Genomic DNA, 7,921 nt, shown 5'->3' with positions numbered 1-7,921 from the left:
TTGTGGCAAATAGTGTGAAAGAATGACAGGAGGCTGCTATAAATAGCTGAATAGAGAGGCAAGGGAAGCCTCCCAGGAGGTGACATTTTGCTGAGGCCTTATCAACTGGGGAAAAACCACCAGAAACAGTGTTGAGGAAAGAGGGTTTTTGGCAGAGAGTCACACGTGCAAAGACCCTGAGGCTGGAAAGGAGTTGGATCAGCAAGAAGGATCTTGAGAACAGGGAGGGTGAGCAAGACCCAGATCCAGGTCCTAGGGCTCTGGGGACTGTTAGATAGAACCAAGGAAGTAGGCTGAGTACCCAAGCATGCAGTGACCAGGATGGTTTCTTCCATGGCTCAGGCTGCCTCCTCCCCTTTCCCCAGCCCTAGCACTTCTCCAGGGCTCCCTGCTCGATCTGCAGTGCCCACCGTCACACCATCCGGGATGGAATGGGGCCTGCCATCTGGGGCATAGAGGCTTGGGTCCCTGCAACACTGCCAGCATTGATTGCGCTTGTAGCCTTAAGAGAGACAAGCCAGCAGCAAGGCCTCAGCTCCACACTTTCAAGGAGCCAACTTCTGGCCAGGTGCGGTGGCTCATGCCTGTAATCCCAGCACTTTGGGAGGCTGAGGCAGGCGGATCACTTGAGGTCAGCAGTTTGAGACCAGCCTGACCAAGATGGTGAAACCCTGTCTCTACTAAAATTACAAAAATTAAGCTGTGTGTGGTGGTGCACGCCTGCAATCCCAGGTACTCAGGAGGCTGAGGTGGGAGACTCGCTTGAACCTGGGAGGCGGAGGTTGCAGTGAGCCGAGATCGGGTTACTGCACTCTAGCATGGGCGACAGAGTAAGACTCCATCTCAAAAAAAAAAAAAGGAGCCAACTTCAAAGTGCCAACTGCCCAGGCTATTTGTACTTGTAAAGGCCACTGCACAACAGCCCCTAGAGGGGCGTGCTCCTCTGAGAGGGAGACTTTCCCCTCCTCCTCTTCCTCCCTACACTGACTGCTGAGGGGGTAGCTGGGGGGCCAGGGTGCCTGGCCCAGGACCTGGATCACAGTGTTTCTTCTCCCTTGCTCAGGACCCCCATAGCCTCCATCCCTTCAGTTAGGAGACCCCAGCTCACCCTAAGAGGGTAGGCTTCCTTCCCTCGGAGCCCACAGCTCTGTGCCCTGTCACACATGGAACCCTGGGTTTGGAGCAAGAGCTCCCTGCTAATCAGAGTGGGAGTCTCCTTGGGACCAGAGCTGCCCAGGTTTCTCCAGCCAGCTGCTGCTCGCTCTGCCACCTCAGGCCAGAGAGAAGTCCAGTCCTGGGGACTCTAAGGACTCTGAGGACAGGTGGGTAAGGCTTAAAAGGAGATTCTTGCTTGAGTGCAGGGATCCAAAGATCAGGAACCTGTGTGCTGAAGAGGGGCAGAGACGGACTATCTGTCTGTTTACCGCCGTACCTTGGATGACTCTCAGTGCCTCAGCAGGCACTGAGGAGGTTGTAGCCTCGCACGCTTGGCCACTGACCCTTTGTCTCTCTGTGTGTGCAGGAGACACTTGTGTTACCCCGGAGGTTGCGAGGGAGGTAAGTGGAGTATCCTGGGGCCCATCCCCACCTCAGTTGGAAAGGACTGCCTTCATCCCTCCAACTTGTAGTTCTCCCCTTTAACCCCATCCTGGGGTTCTAAGGATCACCCAAATCTCTTAAGCCCAGGAGCTCCTTCCCCATTGAGCTTCTGCAGCTCATGGACCACTGGCTTATCTGTTCACATGAGGGGCTCAGAGAGAAAGGGAGTCTCTGGACAAGAAGGGAGCTTAGCATGGGAAAGGCTCCCAGAGAAGAGAGATAGGAGAGAAAGAGGGTGTCAGGTGCAGCCAGAATGTAGGGCTTTGGGCCTGCTTCTGGGCCAAGGGCCTCCAGGGCCAGAATTCTCCAGGAGGGGCCCCAGTTAGGCACTTGGGGCCCTGGATTGTGACACAGCTGCCCCCACTCTCAATTTCTGCAGCCCCTAAGCTCTGAGCTTCATTCTCAGAGCCATCTGATAGTCCCAACCCCATCTGGGGTGTCAGGAGCTCGGACTGTTTTAGGGCTTCAAATCAGTGACTGAGCTACCAGGGAGAACAGGGTGGGGAGGGTCAGTTCTAGGTCCCTGGATGGGCTGGGGGACCATGTGGCTTCCAGGGCTGATGAAGGCTGGGCTGCCTCTCCTCTAGGGGAGGCCTGGGCAGTAGCTCAGGTATGGTGGGTGGCCAGTGCAAGAGGAGGGTTGCTAGTGGCCATGGGAGGCCTGGGCCTGCCACCAGGGTGGAATGGTGTGGACAGAGGTTTCTCCTAGGGCTTTGGGAGACCAGCCTTCCAACCAAGAGCTATGAAGAGTAGGTACCTCTCTGTCCCATCTCCCTCCATCTCAGCCCAGTAGGGCTAGGGGCAAGCAGATGCTAATAAAGGCTGAGCAGGCCAGGGTGGGAGCTGGTGCTGAGGAGGCAGCAGATGACTCACACCTTCCTGACTGCCCATTGGTGTCACTGTTCTCTGGAGCCTGGAGGGCGTGCATGGGGCAGACTGACCTGCTTTGATGGGGTACCATGAATCTGGCCTAAGATTCACCTTATGTCTCGGCCTCAGCCCCAGCCTTTCAGGGAATATTCTGAGGGACCCAAAGGCTCTCTGGGGGTCTATATCAGCCTAGGTCTCTAGAAAGAAATACCTGAGACTAGGTAATTTGTAAGAGGTTTATTTGGCTCACAGTTCTGCAGGCTGTACAGGAAGCATTGTGCCAGCATCTGCTTCTGGGGAGGCCTCAGGAAGCTTACAATCATGGCGGAAGGCAAAGTGGGAGCAGGCACTTCACATGGTGGAAGGAGGAGGAAGAGAGAGAGAGAGAGAGAGTAGCAGGAAGGTGCCACATACTTTTAAATGACCAGATCTCAAAATAACTCACTGTTATGAAGATAGCACCAAGATGAGGCATCCACCACCATCACCCAAACACCTCCCATCAGGCCTTACCACCAGCACTGGGGATTGCAATTCAGCATGAGATTGGGGTGGGGACAAATATCCAAACTATATTAGGGTCATACCTGTGGGCTCCAGATATAGCCCCATTCCAAACCCAGTCTCATTGTTGCTCTATGGGAGCTCAGGGGCCAGGCCTGTGGTGGTTCCTATTTTCAGCTCAGGTGGTAGGAGCTGAGGGAAGTTGCTTATTCCTTGGTAAGGCTCAGCATGTGCCAAAGCAGCGGGACCAGTGAGTACCAGAGACTCCCAATGCCAGAGGCATCTTCACCATCTCACCTCTCCACTCTCTTTCAGTTTGGTTTAACCACCTGCATACTCTTTTTTTTTTTTAGACAGAGTCTCACTCTGTCACCCAGGCTGGAGTGCCATGGCATGAACTTGGCTCACTGCAACCTCTGCCTCCTGGGTTCAAGCAATTCTGCCTCAGCCTCCTGAGTAGCTGGGATTACAGGCGTGTACCACCATCCCTGGCTAATTATTTTTTATTTTTAGTAGAGATGGGCTTTCATCATGTTGGCCAGGCTGGTCTGGAACACTTGGCCTCAGGTGATCCGCCCACCTTAGCCTCTCAAAGTGCTGGGATTACAGGCGTGAGCCACCTCACCTGACCAACCACCTGCATACTTTTGTAGCCAGTCTTGCACTGGGCATTTGGGATCTGGAGATGCATTAGGGAAGGCAGGGGGCTTAAAGCAGCAGGCGGTCAAGATCATGGGATTCAATCACCCTTGAAACTAATTATCCCTTACTCATGCCACAAGTCCCTCGTGGGACACTGCACCCTGGACCATGGAGAATCAGAGGTCCCAAAGGAGTCAGCTCCACCCGTGGGCTCCATGGCAGTGGCAGCTTTAGCCAAGCATTAATCCTGCTGACATGTCCCTCAAAGCCAGGGAGCCTTCTCTTCAAAGAGGGAAAGGAATCTTTTGGGTGGCTCCAGTCACCCTGTTCACATGGGCTCCTGCCCTGGTCTCTTCGACCCAGTCATCTGTTTAATTTAAAGTCACTCCCACTGTCCACTGGACCTGGGTTCCATAGGAACCCTGAAGGAGGGCAGCTCTGCTCACATTCCCTCTGCAGGTGTGACTAGAGGTCAGCTCTGCTCAGCAGTCATGAAGCCATGTGTGCTTTTGGCAGTACCACCTTTGCCTCCACTTTTGCTGGCTTCTGGATGTGGGGGCCGTTCCCAGGGAGGGTGAGGAGCTCTCCCAGCCCCTAAGACAGCTGTGGGCAGCAGTCAGGGCGGCTGTGCTGTTGCCTTCCCTCTGGGCTGATGCGGCTGGTCACCTTTCACGCAGAGTTACGTAAGCTCGAGTCAATTGGGGCTCAGAGCAGTTCATTGTGGGCTATTTTTAAGCTGCAACACATCACAGCAGAGGGGTCACTGCACTGCCGGCTTGCAGGGAAGGTTGTTTAAACATCTGTTATTTAAATTTCCCTGTGCCTTAGAGCTCAGAAGCCATATCCTGCTGGTACTAGTGGGTTCTGCCTTCCACATTTCAGAATAGGAGTGGATTATCTCCCCTCACCCTGCCTAAGGTTCCCCTAAGGCTGGGGTTCTCTGGTACTTCCTGTCTTCCTCTGGGGTCAGACAGGGGGGCCATGGAGCAGGAGGTGCCAGCTCCTTTCATCATAGTCCTGCCTCTGTGGAATGGGTTTATCCTGGCCAGGAGAAATGTCAGGGAAGCAGGAGGTCTAGGTCTAGGGTTCACAGGTCACTTGGATAGCTCCAGGGAGGAAGGTAAGGAGAGGAAAGTAAGGAGTGTGGGCCATAGAGCTAGGAGACCAAGAGTGCATTCCTTCCTCCTTGGGGGGCCTCAGCTTCCCATCAGCACCAAGAGAGGGTTGAATCAAGATACTTTTGAGTCTGTTCAGAAGCCTGCCTTTGCTTGAGCTGTGCTCAAGAGGGAGGGGAATGCCTTCCCTCTGCAGATCTAAATGCTACCCATCTGTCACCTCTGGGGTAGAAGGGCTGATGTATGAACCCCTGGACAGTGGCTGGTGTGTGAACCCGTGGGGAAACATGCCTCCCTTTTTGCTCCATTATCAAGTGAAGGGCTGCACTGGGAGTCCTTTAAGGCTCTTTCTGATCCTAGCTTTTTGGAGATGTCCAGACCCTTCCCAATGCAGTAGAAGGCAGGCAGACCGGACGGGTGCAAGGCCAGGGGCTTGACAAAGCTAGCTGCCTCCTGAGAACACAAGGGAGCCGAAAATAGGTCTGTATTGAAGCAGGTGTGGGAGCCAGCCGTAGAGCTCCTAATAGGGTGTGGCGCTGTGCCTCTCCCCTTGACGCCCTTCTTGCCACCTCTCTACTATCCTCAAGACCTCCTAAGTGGGAAGGTTCCAGCCTGATCCACAGGGGAGAAGGGTTTCTCACGGTGATTTGACCCTCGACCCTCTCTGCAGAGGTTGGGGCCTTCCCAGCAAGCCTGCCTAGAGGGGTGAGGTGAAGTGTGAGGAGAAGGTCATGCAGGACTTGCCCTCACAGGGACGCCATCTGGCCTCATCCACAGACTAAGCTCCTCCCAGCTCCTCCTTGCCACTTCCCTCCCACCCCACAGCCCTCAGCCTGGGGAATGGGCTCAGTCTGGGGGAGGGGCTCTCCAGGTTGCCATGGCAACACGTTGGCCCTCCTCACTTCCCAGATTCAGAAATAGAATTGGACGCCCTTCTTCCTGGTGAGACACTATTTAAAAACATGTTGGGGGAGGGGCCGAGGGGCGCTATCCCTAGGGGCTGGGAAGAAGGGACCCAGCCTGAAAGCCTCTTTATTTGCCCTGCTGCTCCTCTCCCCAGCTGGATGAGATGAGCAGGCTTTGGCCAGCTAAGAATTCTGAATACGAAGGATTCAGTCTGGCCCATACTCAGCACCACCAGGTTCCTGGAAGGGCCTCCTCTCAGGCTTGAGTTACCTGATAAGCTATCAGGAGGAGGAGCAGGTCCATGCAGGACCCAGCTTGGGTGTAGGGCTTGCTGCTGCAGAACCCACAATGGAGTCATTTTAGCTCCCCTCCAGCAGGGTCTGTGACTGCCTGGCCCTGAGCACGGCACCCAGTGGTGGCAACACGGGATCCTGAAGTATGAATCCAGAGCCTGGTGGCCTGGCTTCAGATTCTGGCTCCACTACACACTAGCTGAGACAGACCTCTCTCCCTTTCTTTCCTTGCCTTTATTTCCTTATTTGTAAAATGAGGTATGACAGTGCCCAGCTCATTGAATTGCTGTGAGTCTGGGTTGTGAGTGCTCCACATTGTGCTGGCACAGAGGAAGGACCCCATCAATATCAGTTATTGTTATTATTACTATAAGGGGTGTTTGCTATAAGGACCTTTGCAGCCAGACATGGTGGCCCATGCTTGTAATCCCAGCACTTTGGGAGGCCAAGGTGGGAGGAAGCCAGGAGTTTGAGACCAGCCTAGGCAACAAAGTGAGAACCCTTCTCTATTAAAAAAAAAAAAAAAAAAAAAAAAAAAAAATTAGCCAGGTGTGGTGGCTTACACTATCCCAGCTACTCAGAAGGCTGAGTGGTGAGGATTGCTTGAGCCCAGGAGTTCAAGGCTGCAGTGAGCAATGATAATGCCACTGCACTCCAGCCTGGGCGACAGAGTGAGACCTTGCTTCTGAAAATGAAAATAAAAATAAGGGCCTTCTCTATCCTGGCTGCTTCCTTTGGGCCTTCTTTCATGGGCTAGACGCTTCAGCCAGTTCTGCTCCCTTCCCCCAGGAGACCTCAGGCCAGTTGTTTACAAAGGACCACAGTTCTGGAAAGGAGTGTTATGCTCCACCTCTGCAGGAGGTGGAGGATGGCTCAGTGGTGAGACAGGCCAGGGGCTCTCAGGACCTCTCTCCATGCCTCTCCAACCCTCCAAGGCACAGTCCAGCTCAAATGCTGCACAGTCCAGCTCAAATGCTGCACAGGCACTAGAGGCTGTTACTAGCAACTCTGTTGTAAACAGAAAACTAGCTTGCTTAAGCCAAAGATTAATGACATTAATAGTGGGCAGCAAGTATGTGTGTACATGAATGTAGGCACACATATGCACAGGCAGACCCTTGGGCTTTGGACGTTCGCATGAGAGGATGAGCAGCTCCCCCTTGGTGTCCAGAGCTATTGGTTTCCACTCTTTTTTAACTTTTTAAAAAAAATCATTTTTAATCCTAGCACTTTGGGAGGCCGAGGCAGAGGGATCACCTGAGGTCAGGAGTTCAAGACCAGCCTGGCCAACATGGTGAAACCTGTCTCTACTAAAAATACAAAAATTAGCCTGGCATGGTGGCGGGTGCCTGTAATCCCAGCTACTTGGGAGGCTGGGACAGGAGAATCACTTGAACCTGGGAGGCAGAGGTTGCAGTGAGCCAAGATCGTGCCATTACACTCTAGCCTGGGCAACAAAGGGAGACTCCATCTCAAAAAAAAAAAAATTATTTTTATAGAGACAGGGTCTTGCTTCGTTGCCCAGGTTGGTCTCAAACTCCTGGGCTCAAGCAATCCTCCTGTCTTGGCCTCCCAAAGTATTGGGATTGCAGACATGAGCGACCACACCTGGCCCTGTCCCCGTTCTTAACCAAAGGCAGCATCAAGCAAAGGGGGGTGGGAGCCCAGGGGGCCTGAGATGTGGCAGAGCCTAGCTGTGCCAGTGCCAAGTTAGCAAGCTGCAGATGCAGCACCTTTGTGTTAACTTTTGTCCCTGGTCACAGAGCCTCACACTCCACAGCCAACTGTAAACACTATTTTTAACCTCTGTGAAAACAGTTTCAGAGAACAAACCTACAGTTATATTGTCCACAAACCTGTTTCCTGGGTGGAAAGACTGAGGCCTGAAAGAACACAGCCCTGCCAGACAGAGGGAGGAGGCCCAGAGCTCAGATCTGGTGGGAAGGAGGAGGGCCTGACCCTACCACAGGTTAGAACCTCCAGACCTGGGCC

Source organism: Gorilla gorilla, chromosome 2 (assembly GCF_029281585.2).
Source record: "Gorilla gorilla gorilla isolate KB3781 chromosome 2, NHGRI_mGorGor1-v2.1_pri, whole genome shotgun sequence".
Taxonomy (NCBI): Eukaryota; Metazoa; Chordata; class Mammalia; order Primates; family Hominidae; genus Gorilla; species Gorilla gorilla.
The sequence above is the reverse complement of the archived record's forward strand: the minus strand, read 5'-3'. Positions refer to the sequence as shown.